The sequence below is a fragment of the Geotrypetes seraphini genome, chromosome 17 (genome assembly GCF_902459505.1).
Source record: "Geotrypetes seraphini chromosome 17, aGeoSer1.1, whole genome shotgun sequence".
Taxonomy (NCBI): Eukaryota; Metazoa; Chordata; class Amphibia; order Gymnophiona; family Dermophiidae; genus Geotrypetes; species Geotrypetes seraphini.
Genome location: NC_047100.1, coordinates 35622828 through 35649036, shown reverse-complemented (window position 1 = coordinate 35649036; position 26209 = coordinate 35622828). Strand labels below are relative to the sequence as shown.

Sequence of the window (26209 nt, the reverse complement as noted above, 5' to 3'; positions counted from 1 at the left end):
TAATGGCGATTTTAGAGCATCTGGCTTTAAGTGACTTGCCCAGGGTGTTCAGGCTGCAGCTCTAACCACTAAGCCACTCCTTTCCCTATAATAAGCCTCATGTTATAGAATTTTCCCTTAAGTTCCTTGTTTGTTTATCTATATATATATATATAAAATCGGAGGTATGTATGTGTGTATGTATGTATGTGTGTGTGTGTGTGTGTGTGTGTGTGTGTGTATGTGCCGCGATCACGCAAAAACGGCTTGACCGATTTGAATGAAACTTGGTATGCTGATCCCTCACTACCTGGGATGATATGTTCTGGGGGTCTCGCGGCCCACCTGCACACATGGGCGGAGCTACAAACAGAAATTCACATTTCACCCATTCATGTCAATGGAAAAAATGTAAAAAGCTGCCATTCTCACAGTAATTCAAAAACGGCTTGACCGATTTGAACGAGACTTGGTATGCAGATCCCTCACTACCTGGGGTGATATGTTCTGGGGGTCTCGCGGCCCACCTGCACACATGGGCGGAGCTACAAACATAACATCGGATTTCACCCATTCATGTTAATGGAAAAAATGTAAAACGCTGCCATTCTCACAGTAATTCAAAACCGGCTTGACCGATTTGAACAAAAATTGGTATGCAGATCCCTCACTACCTGGGGTGATATGTTCTGGGGGTCTCGCGGCCTACCTGCACACGTGGGCGGAGCTACAAACAGAAAATCAGATTTCACCCATTCATGTCAATGGAAAAAATGTAAACAGCTGCCATTCTCACAGTAATTCCAACTATAAAACACTTTCTATGACACTATAACCACTAGGGACATCGTTTCTATTCTACCACGGACACCATACATATAGAGTTTGTATGTTCTAACTGTGTTTGTAACTGTTTCCTTCATACACCCCAGTTCATAATGTTATTACATTACATGAGTACTCACATATCCTGAACTAGGAACACAGGTTCCATTCTGAACCGGGAACAAACTACATGGAGTTTCTTTTCAACCTGAGTTTCCACATATTGAGTTGTTTAAATCAATACTGAAATTTTGGATGCCACTTATTCCAACAGATCTTCCTTTTCAGTTTAAGAGATTGTAAATTCCAGTGAGACTTGCATTCTCTATCACAATTAACAAATCACAGGGACAGACTATTACATACTGTGGAGTGGATTTAAGATCCCCCTGTTTTTCCCATGGACAACTCTATGTTGCTTGATCAAGGGTGGGTTCACCCAAGAATTTATATGTTCTTGCTCCTGGAGGTAAAACTAAAATTGTTGTTTATAATCAAGTTTTGTGTTAGTTGTATTGTATTCATTTTGTCAAATATTTCACATTATAATTTGATTATTGTACTTTTTATAAAGCTGTAAAAAAATAATTTCATTCACCACTATAAAGTATCTTTATTTCAATCCATTTACTGTGTTATTGCTATAATTAAATACCCGTGCAACGCCGGGGCATCAGCTAGTTTATAATAAAGTTGGAAATTAAGAAAGCAAGTCTTTTAATATGGATGCCGAGCTGCAGTGGTATAGTAAGGGGAAGGTGGTCCGCCTTGGCACCCTCTTGTTGGGGGCACCAGCTCCAGTCCTCCTCTTTGCCCCCCCACCCCCACTATCGCGTGTGCCCCTTCCTTTCTACAGTACCCCTTTAACCTCCAGAGTTGGCTCTTCCTCTGATGTCACTTCCTGGACCCGCACCTAGAAGTGACCTCAGAGAAAGAGCTGGTGCGAACAGCAGGTTGGGTTGCTGCTCGCGCCGGGAATGTTGAAGAGCTCCGGGGGAAGGGAAGGGGGTGCGTGCAGCAGGACGGGGTGGGGATGGAGCGAATGGGGTGGGGAAGGCAGAGAAGAGGGCGGGGGAGGAGGCGCCTCTCACCTTCACTATGCCACTGCCAAGCTGGTTTAGCTTGCTATTTAGTAACACAATTGATACGTATTAGGAGAACAGAGCAATGCCTTTGTTTAGGCATCTAGTTAAGAAGGTGTGTCAAAGGCGGGGTTTCAAGTCAAAACACACGATTGTATTTTTCAAAACATTAGGTGTTTCAGTGTAAAATCACTTGTGGGCCTAATTATGCACCTCAAATATGTAAGCAGGAAGGTGTTTTTGTCAAGGAGTGTTTAGTCCGATTTCTTAAACACATTTCTAACATCAATTGACACCCATTACACCGAAGACAAATATTTGCCTTGCTTGACTGAAAAGGTGTTGAAAGATGTCTCTCGAGTTTCCACATGGCCTGTGCTACATTTATTTGGCTATTTCACTAAAACAATTCTCCAAAGGTGCCTAGATCCCTGGATCAGAAATAGTCCTGGGCAGAGTGGCTAAATATTGCTGTGTTTCACAATGTAGCACTTCGGCCGCTGTAAAAGTGAGCAGTCCTAGGGGGAGAGAGCTGGCATCTAGAAATTCATTTTCAGTTTGGTGTTTGCTGGTTTTCTCCTGGATGCCCAGCTGCACAAGTCGCAGGTACAAGTTGAGTTGGTGCCTTTGATCCTACACATCTTCAGCCATTTTCAAAACAGAAATCACCCATGCAGCATTCTGAAATTTGGTACAGAAAACATGTACGTACTTTGGCTCCTATATGTAAAGAGTAACATGAGAACATAAGAATTGAGCTGCTGGTCCATCGTGCCCAGCAGTCCACTCACGCGGCGGCCCCCAGGTCAAAGACCAGAGCTCTAAATGAGTCCAGCCTCACTTGGTACGTTCCAGTTTTGCAGGAACATGTCCAACTTTGTCTTGAATCCCTGGAGGGTATTTTCCCCTATGACAGACTCCGGAAGGGGATGGGACTCGATTTATCACTTTTTCTGTGTGGTATACACAATCTAAGCAGTTTACATATTTTAGACAGGTACTTATTTTGGACCTGGAGCAATGAGGTATTAAGTGACTTGCCCAGTCTGGAATAAAATACAAAATATATTGGAAGTTCGTATACCTCTTTCTTAAGGAAGGGTGATATGTGGAGAACGGGCTACTTCAACAACCTATTTGACATAGTAACATAGTAGATGACGGCAGATAAAGACCCGAATGGTCCATCCAGTCTGCCCAACCTGATTCAATTTAAATTTTTTTTTTTTTTTTCTTCTTAGCTATTTCTGGGCGAGAATCCAAAGCTCTACCCGGTACTGTGCCTGAGTTCCAACTGCCAAAATCTCCGTCAAGACCCACTCCAGCCCATCTACACCCTCCCAGCCATTGAAGCCCTCCCCAGCCCATCCTCCACCAAATGGCCATACACAGACACAGACCGTGCAAGTCTGCCCAGTAACTGGCCTAGTTCAATATTTAATATTATTTTCTGATTCTAAATCCTCTGTGTTCATCCCACGCTTCTTTGAACTCAGTCACAGTTTTACTCTCCACCACCTCTCTCGGGAGCGCATTCCAGGCATCCACCACCCTCTCCGTAAAGTAGAATTTCCTAACATTGCCCCTGAATCTACCACCCCTCAACCTCAAATTATGTCCTCTGGTTTTACCATTTTCCTTTCTCTGGAAAAGATTTTGTTCTACGTTAATACCCTTTAAGTATTTGAACGTCTGAATCATATCTCCCCTGTCTCTCCTTTCCTCTAGGGTATACATATTCAGGTCTTCCAGTCTCTCCTCATACGTCTTCTGGCGCAAGCCTCCTATCATTTTCGTCGCCCTCCTCTGGACCGCCTCAAGTCTTCTTATGTCTTTCGCCAGATACGGTCTCCAAAACTGAACACAATACTCCAAGTGGGGCCTCACCAATGACCTGTACAGGGGCATCAACACCTTCTTCCTTCTACTGACTACGCCTCTCTTTATACAGCCCAGAATCCTTCTGGCAGCAGCCACTGCCTTATCACACTGTTTTTTTCGCCTTTAGATCTTCGGACACTATCACCCCAAGGTCCCTCTCTCCGTCCGTGCATATCAGCTTCTCTCCTCCCAGCATATACGGTTCCTTCCTATTATTAATCCCCAAATGCATTACTCTGCATTTCTTTGCATTGAATTTTAGTTGCCAGGCATTAGACCATTCCTCTAACTTTTGCAGATCCTTTTTCATATTTTCCACTCCCTCTTCGGTGTCTACTCTGTTACAAATCTTGGTATCATCTGCAAAAAGGCACACTTTTCCTTCTAGCCCTTCAGCAATGTCACTTACATACATATTGAACAGGATTGGCCCCAGCACCGAACCCTGAGGGACTCCACTAGTCACCTTTCCTTCCTTCGAGCGACTTCCATTAACCACCACCCTCTGGCGTCTGTCAGTAAATTGACAGTAAATAAAAATATGAGCGTTCATGATACTATCTGGAGTGACACTACAGTCAATAGAAGAACTGGAAGGATTTCACACTGTTGAATTTTCATTTTGGGTGGGAAACTGTGCCTCTTTTATAAATATGAAGCTAATTTAGCTGAAAGATCGGGGAATATGGCATCATTTAAGGATGTTTGGAGCCCTTTAGAGGGTTTCGTTAAGCAATGTGTGTGATGGAATGATTGACCTGCCAGACATATGGGAGGGAGGTAGAGCGGGTGATAGGGTGGGGATTTGGGATAGGGAGGGAGGGATGGGTAGATAATGACATGACATGTTTTTCATTAAGAATTTTCTAATGTATGTTTACATTTATAATATATATGTGTGTGTTGCATTTTTCTGTAAGATTGAACTAAAAAAAAAAAAAAAAGGAGCTGCACTGGGAATCAAACACACAACCTCAGGGTGCTGAGGCAGCTGCTCTAACCTAGAGTTACTAGACATCCAGATTTCCGTCTTTTAGAGGACATGTCCGGGCATCTGGACAACTTTTCAAAGCCAGCATTTTGTCCGGGTTTTGAAAAGCTGGTGAGATCAGGGTCGGGGCTGGAGTGCATCTGCGCATGCGTGCTGCGTCATCACATCACATCCGCGCATGCGCAAATGCAGAGATTGTAGGGGGGCTGGGTTTGGGGGCGGGGCCACGTGTCCTCTTTACCAGATGGAAAATCTTGTAACCCTACTCTAACCACAAGGCCACTCCTCTAATGTTTTCCACTCTTTGCGGTCCTGAAGATACAAAGGGCTAGATTCACGAACCTGCTTGATCGGGCCCGATCTGGGCAGGTCCAATGAATTCCCTAAACTCTAATATGCAGATGGGGGAGATCGGAGGAACGTCTCCATCTGCTGGCATGGATCGCAGGACTGCGATCCCGACACATGCGCAAACTATGTCTGCGCATGCATCTAGACCCGTCCAGCCGCAATTTTTTTTTTTTTAACTTTAAAGTTGCTCTCTGTTCTCATGATCAACGCCTCTTCACGTAGGACAAATCTCAGGCAGGGGCTTTAGAATTGGCAGCAGCGGTGGCATTATAGGAACAGATCGGAGGAGCCCAGAAGGCTTTCCGCTAAACTGCAACAAATTGAGATGGTGACTCAGCAACATACAGTTGCCTTAGAAAGAGTTGAAAAATCTTTTAAGGAGATGAAAAATGTTGTTCAACAAATGGCAGATAAATCTTTCATTCTGAGGAAAATTGAGAATCTGGAAAATCAGACTAAACATTTTAGAATTTTGAATTTTCCTTTCTCCAGATTTACGACTCCTTTTCAAAAACTTTATGGGTACTATCTTAAAGATTTTAGTTTAATCTTCCTCCATTCCAGAAGATTTATTACCTGAAAAAAAACTGCAGAAAGATCTTAAAGGAGACTAAGAAAGTGTTGGATGTTTTCGCATTTTTGGAATCATCTGAAATGGAACTTTCTGGGCGAGCAACAATGCTGGTTTCTTTTGTGTTCAATCAAGATAAAGAAATGGTGCTGAAATTATATTATAGCCTTAAACAAGTCTCCTCTTTGGGAGAAAGGATATATACTGTATATTTCCTGATGGCTCAAGATGGACACAGATTCGGAGGAAGGAATTTCTTAATAATCGACAAGCGGCTATGTCATTGGGAGCACAGTATCAGTTGAGATTTCCTTGTAAATGTTTTGTAACTTATTAGGGTAATACATCTTTTTTTTTTTTTTTTATGACGCTGCTCAATTGAAGTTTTTTTTTCTAGAGGGTAAAGGATAACCCATGGTGAGTCATAGTAATTTGGGTCCAATACTGATGTTTTGTTAGATTTCTGCTCTACTTCTTATATTAATTTGTTTTATACATCCAATTCCCATTTTTTTTTTCTTTCTTGTCCACCCTAATAATTATTACAGGTTTTCCTTTTTGCTATTGTTGCTAATGATGAAATTGACTTCAAAAAAACTTTGTAATTTCTTTTCAGAGTTTGTACTTTGAATTATTAAAACATCAAGGGGAAAAAAAGAACCCACACAGATGCAATTTCCAAACACATGTACAATAAGGCACTGGAATTAGAAAATGTTAAGGGCTTTAATTATAAAGGGTGGGAAAGGGAAGATTTTGAATGGCGATCTCATTTGGAAACTGTTTTGACCGTTTTCAGTAGCATATAGGCAGTATATAAAAACTTGTTTACATATAATGCTCTCTACTTCCATGTGCTGATAGTGGGGACATAACCCACGCATCTGGACTGATCTGCCGGAACGTACTGAGACAAACCAAAGGTCCTTCAAGCCCAAAACCTATTTCTAACAGTGGTCAATTCCACTCACAACTACTGGGCAAGATTCCAAAAGAATAAATCAGATTTTATGCTGCTTATCCCAGGTATAAGCAGTGGTTTTTCCCCAAGTCCACCTTTACGGACTTTTTCTTTTTCTAGCAACAAATTCCAGAGTTTAATTATAAATTGAGCGAGTGAAGAAATAGTTTCTCTGATTTGTTTTAAATTTACTACTTAGTACCTTCATTGCGTGCCTCCTAGTCCGTGTATATTTGGAAAGAGTAAATAAAGATGTCTGTTGTTAGGTGCCATCGATTCGTATTCTAGCGACCTGATGAATTGCGGATCTAAAAAGAAAACGGTTTTGTGTTAGTCCGGAGAGGTCCTCTAGCGTCATCCCCATGGTCGTTTTAAATGTGTCCAGCCAAATGATGTACATTTTTATTTTTTGGTTATAAAAAGAGGTTTGGGAAGAGGATCGTTTCCAGACTGTCTGGATGTTGGAGGGAGTGTCCTGATGGTGGATGCAGGCTTATCTCATCTTGGGGAGTGCTACGATCTCCCTCCCACACTCCAAGAGGCAGCAGATGAGAGCAATCTCACTATAGAAAGTAAACTTGAAACTAAAGAATGACACGGGGACAAATTTTTCCCTGTCCCAGCGAGTTCTTTTCCTGTCCCGTTTCTGCAAGCTCTGTTCTGATCTGCACAACCCTCGAACACTTTAAAATCAGAACTGTTTGAGGCTTGTGCAGTTAAGGCAGAGCTTACAGGAATGGGGCAGGGACAGCGACAAAACTTGCGGGGACAGGACAGGGAAATTGGGTTCCGTGTCATTCTCTACTTGAAACAACTATTCCTATCACAGATATGGTACAATATCTGGAAGCATTAATCCAAAGCTGCTATTAGGAATTTTCCCATCATTTGGAATCGAACTAAAAAACCACAGCAAAATAGACCCGTTTTGTTTCATGTAAAAAGAAATAAAAGGGCAACATAGGATAAGAACATAAGAATTGCCGCTGCTGAGTCAGATCGGTGGTCCATCGTGCCCAGCAGTCCGCTCACACGGCAGCTCTTGGTCAAAGACCAGCGCCCTAACTGAGACTATCCCTACCTGCGTGCGTTCAGCAGGAACTTCTCTAACTTTGTCTTGAATCCCTGGAGGGTGTTTTCCCCTACGACAGATTCCGGATGTAATTTTATTTATTTATTTTTTTTTGTATACTAAAATATTCACAACATTGAGAAAACCAAGACACTAGCATGATTGCGAGCTATGTATGGGAATGGATCGGATACATTTTGGAGAGGATGTATAGAAGTAGGCACTTTTGAACATATTTGGTGGTATTGTACTAAAGCACAGATTTATTGGGATAAAGTAATTTCCTTTATTGAGGAAGTTTTAGGCATTCCGATCCCTAAAACCATGGAGTGCTGTTTGTTGCACAAAGAACCAGAGGCCCTGGCATCTGCCTGGAAACAACCAGTTCTACCAGGGCTGCGACTATTACTGGCTAAAATACAATATATACAGGAGATGTCCAAATTAACTGGACAAATTTGGAGAAATCAGTTACATAACTATAATACCATTGGAAATCTGGATTAATTCCCAAAATGATAGTCCCAACTGATCTCATATATATAAATCTGTGCCCACATTATATGCATCTCCTGCTCACATCCTTCCACAGAGGTTGGGGGGGAGATTGGAGGGTGGGATGGGAGGGTTAAGAAATATTAGACATTGTAGATCATTTAAAAATTTTAGTATTTATTATGAAATAAGATACAGAATGAATTAATGAATTGTTTTGTATACAACTGTACAAATTCAGATGTTTTTAATTGCATTATTTCTCAATAACATTTTTTTTTTTTAAAAAAAAAGAGAAACCCAAGACAAACTCAGCATTGTTTCGACAAAGAAAACGTTCAGATCTTGGTTCAGTCATTGCTACTATCCCAACTACTGTACATCACTGCAATGACCTTTACGTGGGATGCAAAGAAAATATACAAGAAAAAATCTACAAACCTTTCAAAATGTAGCAGCCAGACTTATTTTCTCAACTATATATGACAATACCCTTATACTTCAAACTACTCTGGCTCCCCTTCAAAACAAGGATGTCACCATGTCAATGTCCTCCAGAAGGGGCCCTGAGCTTGTTAAGAACATAAGAACATAAGCATTGCCTCCGCTGGGTCAGACCTGAGGTCCATCGTGCCCAGCAGTCCGCTCACGCGGCGGCCCAACAGGTCCAGGACCTGCACAGTACTCTTCTATCTATACCCTTCTATCCCCTTTTCTAGTAGGAAAATGTCCAATCCTTTTTTAAACCCCAATACCGTACTCTGCCCTATTACGTCCTCTGGAAGCGCATTCCAGGTGTCCACCACACGTTGAGTAAAGAAGAACTTCCTAGCATTTGTTTTGAATCTGTCCCCTTTCAACTTTTCTGAATGCCATCTTGTTCTTTTATTTTTCGAAAGTTTGAAGAATCTGTCCCTCTCTATGCCCTTCAATATCTTGTAAGTCTCTATCATATCCCCTCTAAGTCTCCTCTTCTCCAGGGAAAAGAGTCCCAGTTTCTCCAATCTTTCAGCGTATGAAAGATTTTCCATCCCTTTTATCAGACGTGTCGCCCTCCTCTGAACCCTCTCTAGTAACGCCATGTCTTTCTTAAGGTACGGCGACCAATATTGGACGCAGTACTCCAGATGCAGGCGCACCATCGCCCGATACAACGGCAGGATAACTTCTTTCGTTCTGGTAGTAATACCCTTCTTGATTATACCTAGCATTCTGTTCGCTCTCTTAGCGGCCGCTGCGCACTGTGCCGTTGGCTTCATTGTCATGTCTACCATTACCCCCAAGTCCCTTTCTTGGGTACTCTCTTTCACTAACATCCCTCCCATCGTATAGTTGTACCTCAGATTTCTGCTTCCCACATGTAATACTTTACATTTCTCAACATTTAATTTCATCTGCCATCTCGTCGCCCATTCTCCTAGTTTGTTCAAATCCCTTTGCAATTCTTCGCAGTCCTCTTTAGTCCAAGCTCGACTAAATAGTTTGGTGTCGTCTGCAAATTTTATTATCTCACACTTCGTCCCTGATTCTAGATCATTTATGAATATATTAAATAGCAGCGGCCCGAGCACCGAGCCCTGCAGGACCCCACTCATTACCCTCCTCCAGTCTGAGTAGTGGCCCTTCACTCCTACCCTCTGTGTCCTACCCGCCAACCAGTTTCTGATCCATCTATGTATGTCTCCTTCCACCCCATGGTTCTTCAGTTTCCGGAGTAGGCGTTCATGGGGCACCTTGTCAAAGGCTTTTTGGAAATCTAGATATATGATGTCTATGGGGTCTCCTTTGTCCATCTGTTTGTTAATTCCTTCGAAGAAGTGCAATAAGTTCATTAGGCACGATCTCCCCTTGCAGAAACCATGTTGGCTGGTTATCAAAAGTTGTTGACCCTAAAATGACTACGCCGGTGGGGAGGTGCAGAGAGGCGCCTTTGAGAAAGAGAGACACCAGTTGACTCGCCTACATGACGATGCAATGATGACTGCGCACGTGCAAAGGCCTTCCATGCGGAGCCCTGAGCCGCCAGTGGAGGGTACTGGATGGGAAGAGGCGCCGGGGAGGGGGGAGAAGCGCTGGCACCAGCTGTCTGCCCATGAGAGGCATGTAATGTAAGCAGTCAGCCGACACCGGTGGCTCTCCTCCTCATGGCACACCTCGAATCTCGGGTGACAGACAGTTTGCGATACCCTCCTGTAGATAGGCCACAGTAATAACAGCACTGTTTTAACTCTCAAAGTTTAACCCCAAGTCCATAGTCAATGGATTAATTTTCAAATTAATGTTATTTCAATGTCATTTTTGGTGACTAGAAACGTCATTATAACTGCTCCAACTCATAATTTCACTCTGAAGTCTTAACTCTTCTTTGGTTTCTAAAACACATGCTCTGCTTTAACATTTATTTATTCAATTTTCTATCCCGTTCTCCCAGAGGAGCTCAGAACGGTTTAAATTAATTTTATTCAGGTACTCAAGCATTTTCCCCCTGTCTGTCCTGCTGGGCTCATAATCTATCAAATGTACCTAGGGCAATAGGGGGATTTAAGTGACTTGCCCAGGGGCACAAGGAGAAGCGTGGGTTTGAACTCATAACCTGAGGGTGCCGAGGCTGTAGCTTTTAACCATTATGCCACACTCTTAATTCAATAGGCCCACATATCCAGCTTCTCAGCTGTGGCTTCCTCACTGCAATCTTCAATTAACAAAAACCAAAAGAAAATTGCATGATGGTGTGCCCTCTGATGAATCACGCGACAACCCCCAGCCAGCCAATCGGTTACCAAAACATTTGAAATAAAAGTCATCGTTTAGACGCCACAAAGCTTATATTGCATTCTCTAGATCACTTATAAAGCACCTATCTCCTTCTTATGGACTTAAAGGAAGAATATCTATAATCCACCATGCAAGTCAATGAAGTACCAGTTTGCATCAGTCCTATATTTCTCATACGGACGAGCAGGAACATTTCCTCTAGCATTTCCAGTCCATGACATCATCTAATCTAAATTCAGGGTGGGACCAAGCTGCTCCTAAGTCTGTGTGGCTACAATGTCACTCCCCTATATTTCGACACATTCCACGCTAATTGGTGAACAGCAGCACTGTGTGTAACAGCCACACCCCTGTGTGCTGTGCACAATTTCAAAAGCGTCCTTGATCCATTTTGCTTACCTGTTGCAATTCAACTCTTGCTAGTCAATTGGAAAAACAAAACTACAACTTTACAAGCCAGTAGAATCAACTGGCCCCACAGATCAGATCTCTTGAACCACTCCTGAACTTTAGGAAAACAATACAAACATACCTCTTCACCTAACTCCCCTGCCTATAGCTGGTGGATTACAAAGAAATATATATTAGTACTAGATCCACGGTATGCGTTAGATTAGGATAAAAACGTGTATTGAAAATGTTGCATTGTAACCCGTAAACAGTGATAGAATTGCAACCTGTAAATGGTGATAGAATTCAAAAAAGTGTGTGATAAACACAGAGGATCTCTAATTAGAAAACAAATGGTATAACCACGTCTGGTCCTCGAGATCTACTGGCAGGCCAGGTTTTATGGATATCTACAATGAACATGGCATGAGTGAGATTTGCATACCAAGAAGGCAGTGCAGGCAAATCTCTCTCATAAGAACATAAGAAATGCCTTCACCGAATCAGACCTTAGGTCCATCTAGTCCGGTGATCCGCACATGCAGAGGCTAAGCTAGGTGTTCCCTGATGAAGACCTTGTTTACCCGTATCCCTCAATGTGATTTGCAAGAAGGTGTACATTAGAGAATGACACGGTGGTTGTTACCCACGGCTAGCCGCGGGTAACCCGTCAAAACGGTGACCAAAAAAAAAAAAAAAGGTCACCATGAGATCGGGGACAAGGCCATTCACCGCCCCGTGGAGCGGTGAATGGTCAGACGGGGCGGTGAACAAGTATGAACGCGCGGTGAATGAGCGTTTGATCCGGCAGCCCACTCTCTCCCGCCGGCCGACCATGCATCTCCCTCCATCCCTCCTTTTCCCTTACCTTTTTTTGTTGAAACTGGCAATTTCTATAAGGCTATGAGCTGTATTACAGGCGGAGCCTTGAAGTTGCGTCGCGTTGCCTGCTGGAAAAGTCTCCTCTGATGCAACTTCCTGTTTCCGGTTGCATCGGAATTTCTAGCAGGCAACCCGACGCGACTTCAAGGCTCCGGCTGTAATACAGCTCACAGCCTTAAATAAATCACCAGTTTCACCAAGAAAAGGTAAGGGAAAAGGAGGGAGGGAGGGAGGGAAATGCACGGCTGGCCGGCAGGAGGGAGCTGCTGGACCGCGTGAAGGGTGCTGGGGGTGGGAGGATGGAGAGGAGAAGACGCTGAAGACGGGGACAGGGCAGGGCAGTGAAAAATATAGCGGGGACGGTGACGGGGCAGTGAAGGGGACGGCAGAGACAGGGACAGGGTGGTGAAGGGGACGGCGGGGACGGGGCAGTGGAGAGGATGGTGGTCCGGGGACGGGGCAGTGACAGGGACAGAATTTTTCCCCGTGTCATTCTCTAGTGTACATCCAACTAGCCCTTGAATCCCAGAATAGTGGTCTCCGTCACAACCTCCTCCGGGAAAACATTCCAAGCGTCCACCACTCGTTGTGTGAAATAGAACTTCCTGACATTTGTCCTAGGCCTGTTGCCCCTCAATTTCAGTCCATGACCTCTTGTCCGAGTCACATTTGACAATGTGAATAACGGTGTTTCTTGCTCTATTTTGTTGAATCCTTTTATTATTTTAAAAGTCTCTATCATATCCCCTTGCAGTCTTCTCTTCCCCAGGGTGAACAGCCCAGTTTTCCAAGGCATTCTTTGTAGCTCAAATTCTCCATACCCTTTACTAGCTTCGTGGCTCGCCTCTTCACCCTCTCCAGCAGGGTTATATCCTTCTTTAGGTAGGGAGACCAGTGTTGGATACAGTACTCCAAGTGTGGTCTGACCATTGCTCTGTAAAGCAGCATTATGACGTCCGCCGATCTACTTGTTATTCCCTTCTTTATCATGCCCAACATCCTGTTTGCTTTCTTTGCCACCACTGTGCATTGAGCCGACGGCTTCAGGGTCCTTTCTATCAGTACTCCCAGGTCCCTTTCTTGTTCGCTCTTGCCCAATGTCAATTTTATATTCATGTTCCTTATTTTTCCTGCCCAGGTGCATCACTTTGCATTTTTCTATATTAAACTTCATCTGCCACTTTTCCGCCCACTTCTCTAGCTGGTTCAAATCTCTCTGGAGTTCTTTGCTGTCCATGTGTGATCCAACTGTCCGACATAGTTTAGTGTCATCTGCAACCTTGATTATATTACTTGTTGTTTCCTCTTCCAGGTCATTTATGAAGATATTGAAAAAGAGGGGGCCAAAGAACCGAACCCTGGGGCAACACCGCTTGTCACCTTTTCCCAGTCCGAGAACTTCCCATTTATGCTTACCCTCTATAATCTGTTCTCCAGCCATTTGCCTATCCATTTTAGTATATCCCCTTCTATTCCATGGCTTTGTAGTTTCCTCAGAAGCCTAGCATGTGGAACCTTGTCGAACGATTTCTGGAAGTCCAAGTATATTATATCCACTGGGTCTTCGCTATCGATTTGTTGGTTCACCTTCCTAAAGCCGTGTTGACTGGCTCTCATCAGGTCGTGATTTTCCAGGTGTTGCACTATGCTATCCTTGATTAATAATAATAATAACAGTTTATCGTACAGACCCTTGCCTAAAAAAAAACAGAAAGTATATACCGCAGTACCGTTAAGTTCTATGCGGTTTACAAAAGATTAGTGAAGTACAAGTTGAGTTGACGTACAAGTTGAGTTAACTTAAGGGATGTGGGAACAATAGGGAGAAAGGGCAGGAACACCGTTAGAGAGGGGAATGAGAGAGGTGGGTCAGCTGTCTAGGTATTTCAGGAATAGGTGAGTTTTGAGGCGTTTCCTGAATACCTCATAAGTGGTGGGCAATAGGAGTTGTTCTAGGTTTTTACCCCATAGAGCTGATTGATGTGAGAGAAGATGCTCATGATGTTTTTTTAGTTTGCATCCTCTAACCGGGGGAGAAACGAAGTGCAAGTGGGAGCTTCTCTTGTGTTTGTTGGCTGAGAAGTGCTTCAACCATCTTCCCAGGCACCGATGTAAGACTCGCAGGTCTATAGTTGCCTGATTCTCTTCTCGATCCTTTTTTGAAGATTGGGATTACATTTGCTATTTTCCAGTCATCTGGTATTTGCCCGGATCTAATTGACAAATTAGCTAGGGATTGTAATAGCTCTCCGATTTCTACCTTTTCCTTTAGCACTCTCGGGTGAATTCCAGGGGATTTGTCACTTCTTAGTTTGTCGATCTGATAGTATATCATGTCCAAGTCCACATTCACTGTGGTGAGGCTTTCCTCAATTCCTCCCTTGAATACTTTCCCTGTTTCGGGCATTGATGCAGTGTCCTCCTTGGTAAAGACAGACGCAAAGAATGAGTTTAGCCTATCTGCAATCTGTTTGTCTTCCTTGAGGCACCCTTTTCTTCCTTGATTGTCGAGAGGGCCCACTGCCTCCTTTGCTGGGTTTTTCCCTTTTATGTACCTAAAAAAGGGCTTGAAGTTTTTGGCTTCTTGCGCTATCTTTTCCTCATAGGCCTTTTTGGCGTCTCTTACCGCCTTGTGACACTTCTTCTGGTCAACCTTGTGACTGTTCCAGGCCTCCGTTGTTCGTTCGCAATTTTTGCCATTGTGGATATCCAGAAAACATAGCCTGCCAGTAGATCTCAAGGACCAGACTTGGGCAACCCTGGTACAAATTAAGGAACTAAGGCTGGTATTGGACAGTCTTGTACGGTTTGTGTCCCATATATGATGATTCGGAGTAGGATGGGCTGGGGTGGGCATCGATGGGAACTCCACTAACTTGGAACATGAGGACGTTACTGGCCAAACTTTATGGTGGATATTCTGCAAACAGGTTGGAGTGAGCTTAGATGGCAACTTGAGCATTTGGAACCTCGGACAATACCAGGTGGACTTTACAGTCTATGACCCAGAAATACCAAAGACAGACATGTTAATTTAATCATGTATTTTTAATGAGAATAACTAATGGGCAGATTGGATGGACCGTTAAGTTAAGGTCTTTATCTGCTGTCATTAGATAGATTGTGAGCCCACCGGGACAGAGAGGGAAAATGCTTGAGTACCTGATTGTAAAAACCGCTTAGATAACCTTGATAGGCGGTATATAAAATCCTAAGAAACTTGAAACTTGATTTATTATGTTACTATGTATATTATGTATATTAACCTGTAACCAATTCTGAGCTCTTTGGGGAGAATGGAAAAAAACCCGAATATATAAATACCACTGGAGACACTTGCTGAATACTCAAATACACCTGTGTCGAGGTCAATTTCGAGTGTTCTGAATCTCTGTAGTTACAGTCCAAGGTACTTTTTTCCACTCTGCTCCAATTTTATTCGCGGTTTTAGCACTCGCGATTTCTATTATTCGCGTTTTTTTGCATGCTGGCTCCTCCCCCCAAATTACATCATCCATGAGTACCGATAAAAATTTTGACGTGTTTTTCCCAGCACTTTCTTCAGCGTGCACATAAAAAATTGCTGCTTCCCAGCATGCACAGAGAAAATTGCTGAATAACTTTTTCATATGTTATTTGTGGTTTCATCATATTCACGAGGGTTTTTAACAGAAAACCACAAACAACATATGAAAAAGGTATCCGCGTTTTTTTCATATCCGCGGTTCTGTTCATCCCCAATCACCGCGAATACGGAAAGTGAAGTGAATAGACATCTTTCTGGGAAAACAGCTCCTGCCCTTTTGACCTTCAGTTACCTGGGAGCACGATGTGACCTCCAGTCTGTTCTCCAGGGCCTAAGCTATCAATTAAAGACTTGAAATGACATATAATTGGTGGCTGGTATATCACAAGGCGGGAAGAGGAAGAAAACCAAACACTGGGAACTCCCTGCAAGGACCAGAATATTTCACAATGGGTTACAGAAAAAAAATAATACAACAGACATGGCTGAAATCTCACCGTGGTTAGCAGTAGTGCTGTTTTAAACCTAAACTGAAAACCCCAAATCAGTTTCCCCAGTCCCCACCCCATCAAGGAGGTAAACTCACAGTGCAGCTATTATTCCTGCCGTAGTGTAAAACAAAAGGCTTATTCCAAAACCAAACAAGGGAACATTCAAATAAATAAGTGCATGGGTGAGTAGAAACAACTTTACTTCAATGGAAACTCACATTAAACACTGTATCACATATGCTTTCTTGCATAAACCTTATATCGGGTAGGAAATACTTCATGTGTTCATAGAATGCCAATTCACAAAGCGCCATGCGATTAAAAAAATTATCTTCTACCAGTGGTGCAAATAGTGGTCTAATCGTACGCATATAGAGATTGTCCAAAAAATAAAATTTTCAAATGGTCTCCATAGAAATATAGTTCAATAAGTAACCAATTGCAAAAGACACTTAACTTGGTGAAGTAACCCCGGCTTTGACACAAGCCGTGTTTCACTGAGAATATCTCAGAAAACCGAGAGACAGCTTAAATTCATGGGACCCTGTGAACTAAAGTCACCCAATGAAAACAAATTGAACATACCCTCACCCACTATTTAATCTCCCATGGTGAAAGAGCTTTAAAAAAAAAAAACCAACACAAAACCATGACCATTCAGAGGTACCTTGAATCTCTTGAACTTAACATGCTTCAAATTCTGGCATATAATTACATTACATTACATTAGTGATTTCTATTCCGCCATTACCTTGCGGTTCAAGGCGGATTACATCCAAACTAAAACAAGAATTACATTTCAACTTTGAAGTAATAAAATAAACGATGAGATAAAATTTTAAGGGAGAATTATGGGTTTTAGATAATGTTTGGTAACTAGAAAATTAGAGAGTACTAAGGGTTTTTCTAGAGTGTTGGATGTTGGGTTAGGATTGTTGTGCTGGATAGGTTTAACGTGTTTTTTGAAGAGTATGGTTTTAATTTCTTTCTTAAAGGTTTTGTAATCTGTGGATGGAGATAACAGAGTGGTGAGTTGTTTGTCCAACTTAGCTGCTTTGGAGGCTATTAGGTTGTCATAAAGTTTTTTTCGTTTGACATTTTTGGATGGTGGGTAATAAAATAGTGAATGTGTTCTTCTGTGTCTGATTGAGGAGGATTGATTGAGTCTGTTATTCCAGTAAGTTGGGCTTTCTCCGTTGATAGCCTTGTAAAGTAAGCAGTAGAATTTGAAGTGCACTCTTGCTTCTATTGGAAGCCAGTGCGAGTCACGGTATGCCTCTGTGATAGGGTCATATTTTTTTAGTGAATCGACAAGTCTCAGGGCTGTATTCTGCACCGTCTGCAATTGCTTCATCATGGTCGCGGGACATGGAGGTATAGTATGTTGCAGTAGTCCAGCATCCCAAGGATTAGAGATTGTACCAATAGTAGGAATTGCTTCTTTTCGAAGAATGATCGGATTTTTCTCAGATTTCTCATGGTCATGAATGATGTCTTTATTATTTTGTTAATTTGGGGTTGCATGTTACAGCTTCTGTCAATCGTGATTCCAAGCAATTTTAAAGTAGGTTGTATTGGGTATGAAAATGAATTTATTACAAGATTAGTTAACGTTGGAGTTTTGTCATAATCTGAAAAGACGCCCCGGGAATCGGCGTTTGAAACCGAGGCTTTAAAATGCCGGAACCTGTGGCGTCAAGAAACGCCTACAGAGATTCCCACGTCATCGCATCTTGGCATATTTAAGTGATTCTCTCAATATCCTGCGTATAACGTCTAGAGGTTTTGGAGGCTCCCCTGGCTCTACAATGGAAGGAGTGTTTTCATGCTCTTACGGATCTTAAATTCCTGGTGCTTGAAACTGTTTCTCTCCCCTGGGGTGGTGATTTGGCAAGAGCCCTTTGGAGGCAGGAACAGCGTTGGATTTCCCCCCTTAATACGGTTCACCCCAGTGGTTTGAATCGGGAAGTGGAGTGGTGTGCTTTCTTGTGAATGTTTTTTGCACTTCTTGTATTCTCAATGGCCCTTAGGAAAAATGTCATCTATGTTAAATTTTTCTGGGATGCATATCTATGCTAGGAATAACCAGCGGATTTCCCCAAAGCCATCTCAATAATGGCCCATGGACTTCTCTTTTAGGAAATTACCCAAGCCTTTTTTAAACCCCGCTAAGCTAACTGATTTCACCACATTTTCCGGCAACGACTTCCAGAGTTTAATTACACATTGTGTGAAGAAATATTTTCTCCGGTTTCTTTTAAAACTACTACTTAGCAGCTTCATCATATGCCCCCTTACTCCTATTATTTTTGGAAAGAGTGAACCAACAATTCACATCTACCCTTTCCACTTCGCTCAGTATTTTATAGACCTCTATCATTAGCCAGAAATTTACCACCGCAACCATACGCTTGCTTTGTTGGAATCTGGAGCTGGTCCTGCATACATCATAGCAAATTCCAAGAGAGCACAGAGGACACGTGAGCACAACATAGAATTACTGTCTCACAAGAGTGGCTGATGTGAAGACGCCAAGAGAGAACCTAGGAAAAGGGCAAAAAGAAAGTGGGAATAAAAGCAAAAGGATTTAAAGGCACAGTTAGGATGCACCACAGTGATTATACGGACACCAAAGACTGGAGAAGCGGTAGAAATCAAGCAAGTGCCTCCCAAAACATATTATGCTACTTGGTGGTGGAGGAAGAGCAGGGTTCTTCCAATGAATTATAATTAGAAGTTTGAGCTGAAAAAAAAAAACACTGAGTGATGAACCAAAGGTTTCAAGCTCGGGGCTAGTAAAAGGCATTCTGAGATGGACAACAAGGACTGAGCCAAATGTTATTTATTTATTCATTCATTTTTCTATATTGTTCTCTCAGGAGAGCTCAGAACGGTTTACATTAATTTATTCAGGTACTCAAGCAATTTTCCCTGTCTGTTCCAGTGGGTTCACAATCTATCTCAGGGGTGTCCAACCTTTTGGCTTCCCTGGGCCGCATTGGCCGAAAAAAATGTTTCTGGGGCTGCACAAATGCTGCAGCAAGACAGAGGAGGGAGCCGGCAAGACGGTAAACACCTGGGGGCAGCAGAGGAAAACACTGCATCGCCCTCGACCGGGGCCACACAAAATCCTTCATGGGGCCGCAGGGATTGCCGCTGGCAGTGGAATAATTTTGGAATGGAGCAGCAAACGCTGACCTGCTAGCCGATCCCAGGCCACATGTGTGGCGGTAGATATCCTGCAAACAGTGGGATGGTTGGATAGGCTGGAGTGAGCTTATATGGCAACGACAGCAGTTGAAAGCTAGGACAATACTCGGTGGACTTTAGCCTATGGCCCAGAAAGATCAAAGAAGAGACAAGTTAATTTAATCATGTATTTTTAAAGAGAATAACTAATGGGCAGACTGGATGGACCGTCCAGTCTGCCCATTAGTTATTCCACTGCCAGCGGCAAACCCTGCAGTCCTGGAGAATTCTGCAAGAAGCCCTTCCTGAGAGAGCCAGCAACGCCAAGCAAGGATGACAGCAATTCACTGTACTGGCAAAGTGAGCAGGGCTGCCGAGTGGGAACGGAACGTCTTAGGATGGAGGAACGCTGCTGGTAGTGCAAGGTATTCTAATCTTATTCTCTTCTGTAGCACAAAATGTCATTTCAGACAAAAGATCAAGCATGGAGGAAGGTGGGAGGAGGTTATTATATCTATTTTTACTGCATTTACCCACAGCGTGTTTTCTTTCCAGCCTCACAAAACAAGAAAATCCCCCAGGTTCAAGATAACAGGAAAGTGTTTGCATTTCACTTGAAGCAGGACTCACGCAGAGCGCAATACAGAGGAACTTTGGCAGGTAATAAACTATACATGGCAGATATTCCTGAAAATCTTTTTACTAATCTATTAACAGCCTTTAAGGTAATGATACGTTCAATGTTAAAAAAGAAAAAGTAAAGTATATTCTAACTCCATTCTGTTTTGCAAAAAAGCAACAGGGCTGCAGCAGTGAACCAATAGGCACAGAAATAGGGCAAAAGAGATGGGAAAACTTACCATCATCCATCAGGAAGATCCCTACTTTCACCATAGTAACATAGTAACATAGAAGATGATGGCAGATAAAGACCCGAATGGTCCATTCAGTCTGCCCAACCTGATTCAATTTAAATTTTTTTATTTTTTTCTTCTTAGCTATTTCTGGGCAAGAATCCACAGCTTTACCCTGTACTGTGCTTGGGTTCCAACTGCCGAAATCTCCGTTAAAACCTACTCCAGCCCATCTACACCCTCCCAGCTGTTGAAGCCCTCCCCAGCCCATCCTCCACCAAATAGCCATTTAGAGACACAGACCATGCAAGTCTGCCCAGTACTGGCCTTAGTTCAATTTTTAATCTTATTTTCTGATTCTAGATCCTCTGTGTTCATCCCACGCTTCTTTGAATTCAGTCACAGTTTTACTCTCCACCACCTCTCTCGGGAGCGCATTCCAGGCATCCACCACCCTCTCCGTAAAGTAGAATTTCCTAACATTGCCCCTGAATCTACCACTCCTCAATCTCAAATTATGTCCTCTGGTTTTACCATTTTCCTTTCTCTGAAAAAGATTTTGTTCTACATCTCCCCTGTCTCTCCTTTCCTCTAGGGTATACATATTCAGGGCTTCCAGTCTCTCCTCATACATCTTCTGGCGCAAGCCTCCTATCATTTTCGTCGCCCTCCTCTGGACCGCCTCAAGTCTTCTTACGTCCTTCGCCAGATACGGTCTCCAAAACTGAACACAATACTCCAAGTGGGGCCTCACCAATGACTTGTACAGGGGCATCAACACCTTCTTCCTTCTACTGACTACGCCTCTCTTTATACAGCCCAGCATCCTTCTGGCAGCAGCCACCGCCTTGTCACACTGTTTTTTCGCCTTTAGATCTTCGGACACTATAACCCCAAGGTCCCTCTCCCCGTCCGTGCATATCAGCTTCTCTCCTCCCAGCATATACGGTTCCTTCCTATTATTAATCCCCAAATGCATTACTCTGTATTTCTTTGCATTGAATTTTAGTTGCCAGGCATTAGACCATTCCTGTAACTTTTGCAGATCCTTTTTCATATTTTCCACTCCCTCTTCGGTGTCTACTCTGTTACAAATCTTGAAAGCTCCTTTTTGAGCTGGCTTATGGTTAACCTCCAGGGTCTGTGTCTGAGAAACACAGTATGCTCTCAGAATGAATGTCTGCTAATTGTGTACTTTATCATTCTTGATGGAGTTCTTTTCTAATTATTTTAGATTTTACACCACATTGACCATTTGGAATTGTGTTATAGCAAATACAAAAATAAAATAAAATAGAAATAAATAAGGACAGAGGAAATGAAGATACGGGACAGGTATGCATGAATGGTCACCAAGCAAGGCCTTAGTGAGATGGGTCTCCCTTAACCACCCCAACTCACCCCTCCTAAGAACACATAATTTTATACCTGTAATAAATCCCCCTCCTTCCCTCCATTAACAGGTCTTAAGCAAGGGAAGCAGGAGTAGCCCTCAGTAACTTTCCTAACACCTACACTCTCAGGATAAGAATTCTGCCCAACTTGAACTTAATAAACAGAGAACACACTTATAACTAAAGGCATTTTTCAATGCATTTACCTATGCCCACTCCCTGCTGCCACCGAAGGCCCCACTCCCGCACATCCCCTACCCTCTCCATTCCCCCCACCAAAAAAAGCAAGAGGGATGCACAATCCCTCCTGCCACCAGAGGTCCCCTACCATCCCCCGAACCACCCATACCTTTTTAGAGATATTGGAGCAGGACAGAAGCTCAGTCCATCCTGCTTGTAGGCCTGCCACTCCAAAATGACAGGCCTTTCCCTCCCTGGTGCATCATGTGTTGCACGGGGAGGACCTCCAGTGGCAGGAGAAAGTGGGCATTCTTCCCGCCAATTTTTGCATGGCCCAGTACAGTGGCATGATAACCTTCTGTTCGTGATCCCCTTTCTTTATCATTCCTAGCATTCTGTTTGCCCTTTTTGCCACCGCCGCACATTGCGTGGATGGCTTCATCGGGAGTTCTGATCGACAAGTCGATGAAGCCGTCCATACAATGTGTTGCGGCGGCAAAAAGGGCAAACAGAATGCTAGCAATGATAAAGAAGGGGATCACGAACAGAAGGTTATCATGCCGCTGTACCGGACCATGATGCACCCTCACCTGGAGTACTGCATCCAGCACTGGTCGCCGTACATGAAGGACATGGTACTACTTGAAAGGGTCCAGAGAAGAGCGACTAAGATGGTTAAGGGGTTGGAGGAGCTGCCGTACAGCGAAAGATTGGAGAAACTGGGCCTCTTCTCCCTCGAACAGAGAATATTGAGAGGGGACATGATTGAAACATTCAAGGTACTGAAGGGGATAGACTTAGTAGGGAGAACAAGGTAGGGAGAACAAGAAGGCACTCTCTAAAGTTGAAAGGGGATAGATTCCGTACAAATGTAAGGAAGTTCTTCATCACCCAGAGAGTGGTAGCAAACTGGCATGCTCTTACGGAGGCTGTTATAGGGGAAAACACACTCCAGGGATTCAAACCGAAGTTAGACAAATTCCTGCTGAACAAGAATGGGCGCTGGTAGGGCTAGTCTCAATTAGGGTGCTGGTCTTTGACCAGAGGGCCGCCGCCGCCGCGTGAGCGGACTGCTGACCACTGGTCTGACCCAGCAGCGGCAATTCTTATGTTCTTTTGTGGGATTGTGGGGAGATTCAGCATGGCACTTTCTTGAGCACTTAGTTAACTAGAGATATATGTTTTTCTTTAAAGTAACCTCTCTGGCTTTCCTAAAAAAGTATCCTTCCACAAGGCTGTTTATTTATCCATACCTAGGAATGATAATGGACTCATCTATAGCAACCCCATTAATTAATCTAGCAACTTATTTGGAAGTGAAACTTCACTTTCTCAAATGAGGCTGTCACAATAATCCACAGAAAGCTCACATGAACATTGGAGATAATCCAAGATGCCAGATGTCCAGGTAAATCGCACAAGACCTAACCAAGAGTGTTTATTTTAGACTTCATCATAATGGTTCACAGACACTCTGTTTGAAATCAGCTAAAATAGCTTGTATGTCAATGAAAGTAAGTGAAATTAAACAATCTAATAAAGAGGATAGATGGAAGCTGCCACACACTAACGGAGACCCACTGCCGCCTACCGGAGAGTATTACTTTCATTAGTAACAGCTGGCTCTCTAACCTACCAAATTTTTACTGGAGCAAACAACCATATTTCTAGAAAAGATTAAGCTATTTGACTTATATGACTTATTTGAATTTGCCAAGTGATCCAGACTGACAATCCCTGGAGAAAAATGTTGGGCTCAATGGACTGCTGGTCTGACCCAGCCTGGCACTTCTTATATTCTTAAGGTTGAACTCTATATTTGGCCAATGATTTGAAATTAGTGTCAAAGGATACCTGAGGAAAGCAATCCTCATACAGCAGTGGTTATCAATCACAACGACATCTGATTCACAAAGAGGCGTCTACCTTGAAAACATGCCCATGATCTGCCCCTTAACCACACCCACTTTTAGGATAGGCACTTTGCACTAAGCGTCTACTTTTTAAAGCACCGAGGTTTTTGAGTTAGGTGTCTTAACTTTCAATTAACTCCAAATTAAAGCCGAATGCCAATATTGGCACTGATCAAACCTATTACCTCATTCAATTAGATGCTGATTTTGGGAACTTTAGAAGGACTTTATAGAATCAGAGCCAACATTGTTAAGGTGACCAGAGCTTGCTCATACTGAAAATAGAGAGAGTTTTGGCTAGCTTATTGAAAAACTGCTACATTTTGAATTGTATATTTTAGACAGCAAAATGAGAAATATGTACAAGGGTATGAAGACGCAAGATACCATAGTCATATAATTTGCACCTACCGATAGTCACAGATTTGAAAATCACTCCTAAGTATGTGCAAAATGCTGACATTTAAGCCCCACTGTAAGCCTCAAAAATAATTTTTAAAAAAGTTTTAATGCTTCAGAGACCACAGCTATACCTTTTGTGACAAAACCTCTATTCAGTAAATCACATTATTCCCTCACCTTCTTTGCACTGTCAAGTAGCTTTACATTTCTCTCAAACACCGACTTACAACCCATGGTCTTTACTGCAGTTAATTACAAATTCATGCCAAGAAAAGCAGCACGATATACAAAGAAATAATGTACATGGCTGCATGGGCTCAGATTTCTATTTTGTATAGGGGAACCAAAATAACTTAAAGAAATATTATTTCATAATAGAATAACGGTGCGAAGAAACATACTATTTCCAGATAAAGAGGAGGAGGAGAAGGACCGTTGTACAGGGCCATGGTGAGACCTCATCTGGAGTACTGTGTGCAATTCTGGAGGCCACATTACAGTAAAGATGTGCGCAGAATTGAATCGGTTCAACGGACGGCCACCAGGATGATCTCGGGGCTCAAGGGTCTCTTGTACGAAGAGAGACTGAACAAATTGCAGCTCTACACTCTCGAGGAACGTAGGGAGAGGGGAGACATGATCGAAACATTTAAGTACCTCACGGGACGTGTCGAAATGGAAGATGATATTTTCTTTCTCAAGGGACCTTCGGCCACAAGACCTTTCGGCCCCTGAATTTGAGCACCTGCTCAAACTCAGGGGCGGAAAATTTCATGGCGACACCAGAAAGTATTTCTTCACAGAGAGAGTGGTTGATCATTGGAACAAGCTTCCAGTGCAGGTGATCGAAGCAGACAGTGTGCCAGACTTTAAGAATAAATGGGATACCCATGTGGGATCCCTACGAAGGTCAAGATAAGAAAATTGGGTCATTAGGGCATAGACAGGGGGGTGGGTAAGCAGAGTGGGCAGACTTGATGGGCTGTAGCCCTTTTCTGCCGTCATCTTCTATGTTTCTATGACCCTCTGATCCAGGAAAAGGTCCAGTGCTTCCTGACAGAACCTGCAGCAGTGACTGTTAGTGGAACTGCTCATTACAAAATGCTATGAAATCTGTCAGTTCACCTGCAGTTTTCATGAAGGGGCATCAAAGCTGAGTGATTCTGACTGTCTAAGCAGCATTAGAGGAGTTTATTAGAGCAATGGCTACAGGTGGGCCAGGCCTAGCCAGTTTCACTTCAAGCCCATCCAGTGGCGATGCACATCGTTAATGTAGTTGATGGAGATCCTCAGGCCCCACCAGCTGAAAAGTCCTTTCTGAAATTCCTCAAGCAAACTCAATTGTCACAGCAGTCAGCGGTGCATTTCTAGCTGCCAACGCCAATAGATCCCCTTCCTTCTACACATGCTCAGTTCAGTTGGCACCCTCACACGTGAACACAGTCGAACAGAGCATGTGCTGGGATTGGAGGGAGTAGGGAATGGTGATGCCCGATTCAGGGAAAAATTTTTCAATTTGATTAGATTCTGCCAGTGGTGTTTTTGAAGAGCTGAAACAATAGTCCAATATGGACAGAATGGTAGATTGTACCAGTATAGAAAAGTGAAGTTCATAGAAGTAGAGTTAGAAAGCACATTTTATACAGATTATTAATTTGGAGTTTCAAAACATATCATAAACCTGCAAACTTTACCATTTTCAAAGACACGGTGAGCGAGGCACAAAATCTGCACATCCCCAGATTCAGAAAGGGGTGCAAAAAGGGTCGAACAAAAGACCCAGTATGGATGACTAAAATAGTGAAGGAAGCGATAGGCAATAAGAAAAATTCATTCAGGAAATGGAAAAAGGACAAAACTGAAGGGAACCATAAGGAGCACAGGAAGTATCAAAAAGAATGTCACCGTGTGGTTCGAAAAGCCAAAAGAGAGTATGAAGAGAGGCTAGCCAGGGAGGCACGAAATTTCAAACCGTTCTTCAGATATGTTAAAGGGAAACAGCCAG

General features: G+C 43.0%; 1 protein-coding gene across 4 annotated transcripts in view; it reads right to left on the bottom strand.

Moving 5' to 3' along the window:
- PRKCD (protein kinase C delta) overlaps positions 1 to 26209 on the bottom strand; it is a 185230-nt gene that overhangs the window by 93347 nt on the left and 65674 nt on the right. The window contains exon 3 of one of the 4 annotated variants that reach the window (XM_033926560.1): positions 6844 to 6949. The exons of the other annotated variants lie outside the window; for them this stretch is intronic. The gene's annotated coding sequence lies outside the window, so the exon portion shown is untranslated. The remainder of the gene's footprint in view (positions 1 to 6843; positions 6950 to 26209) is intronic. 4 annotated transcript variants of the gene reach the window in all.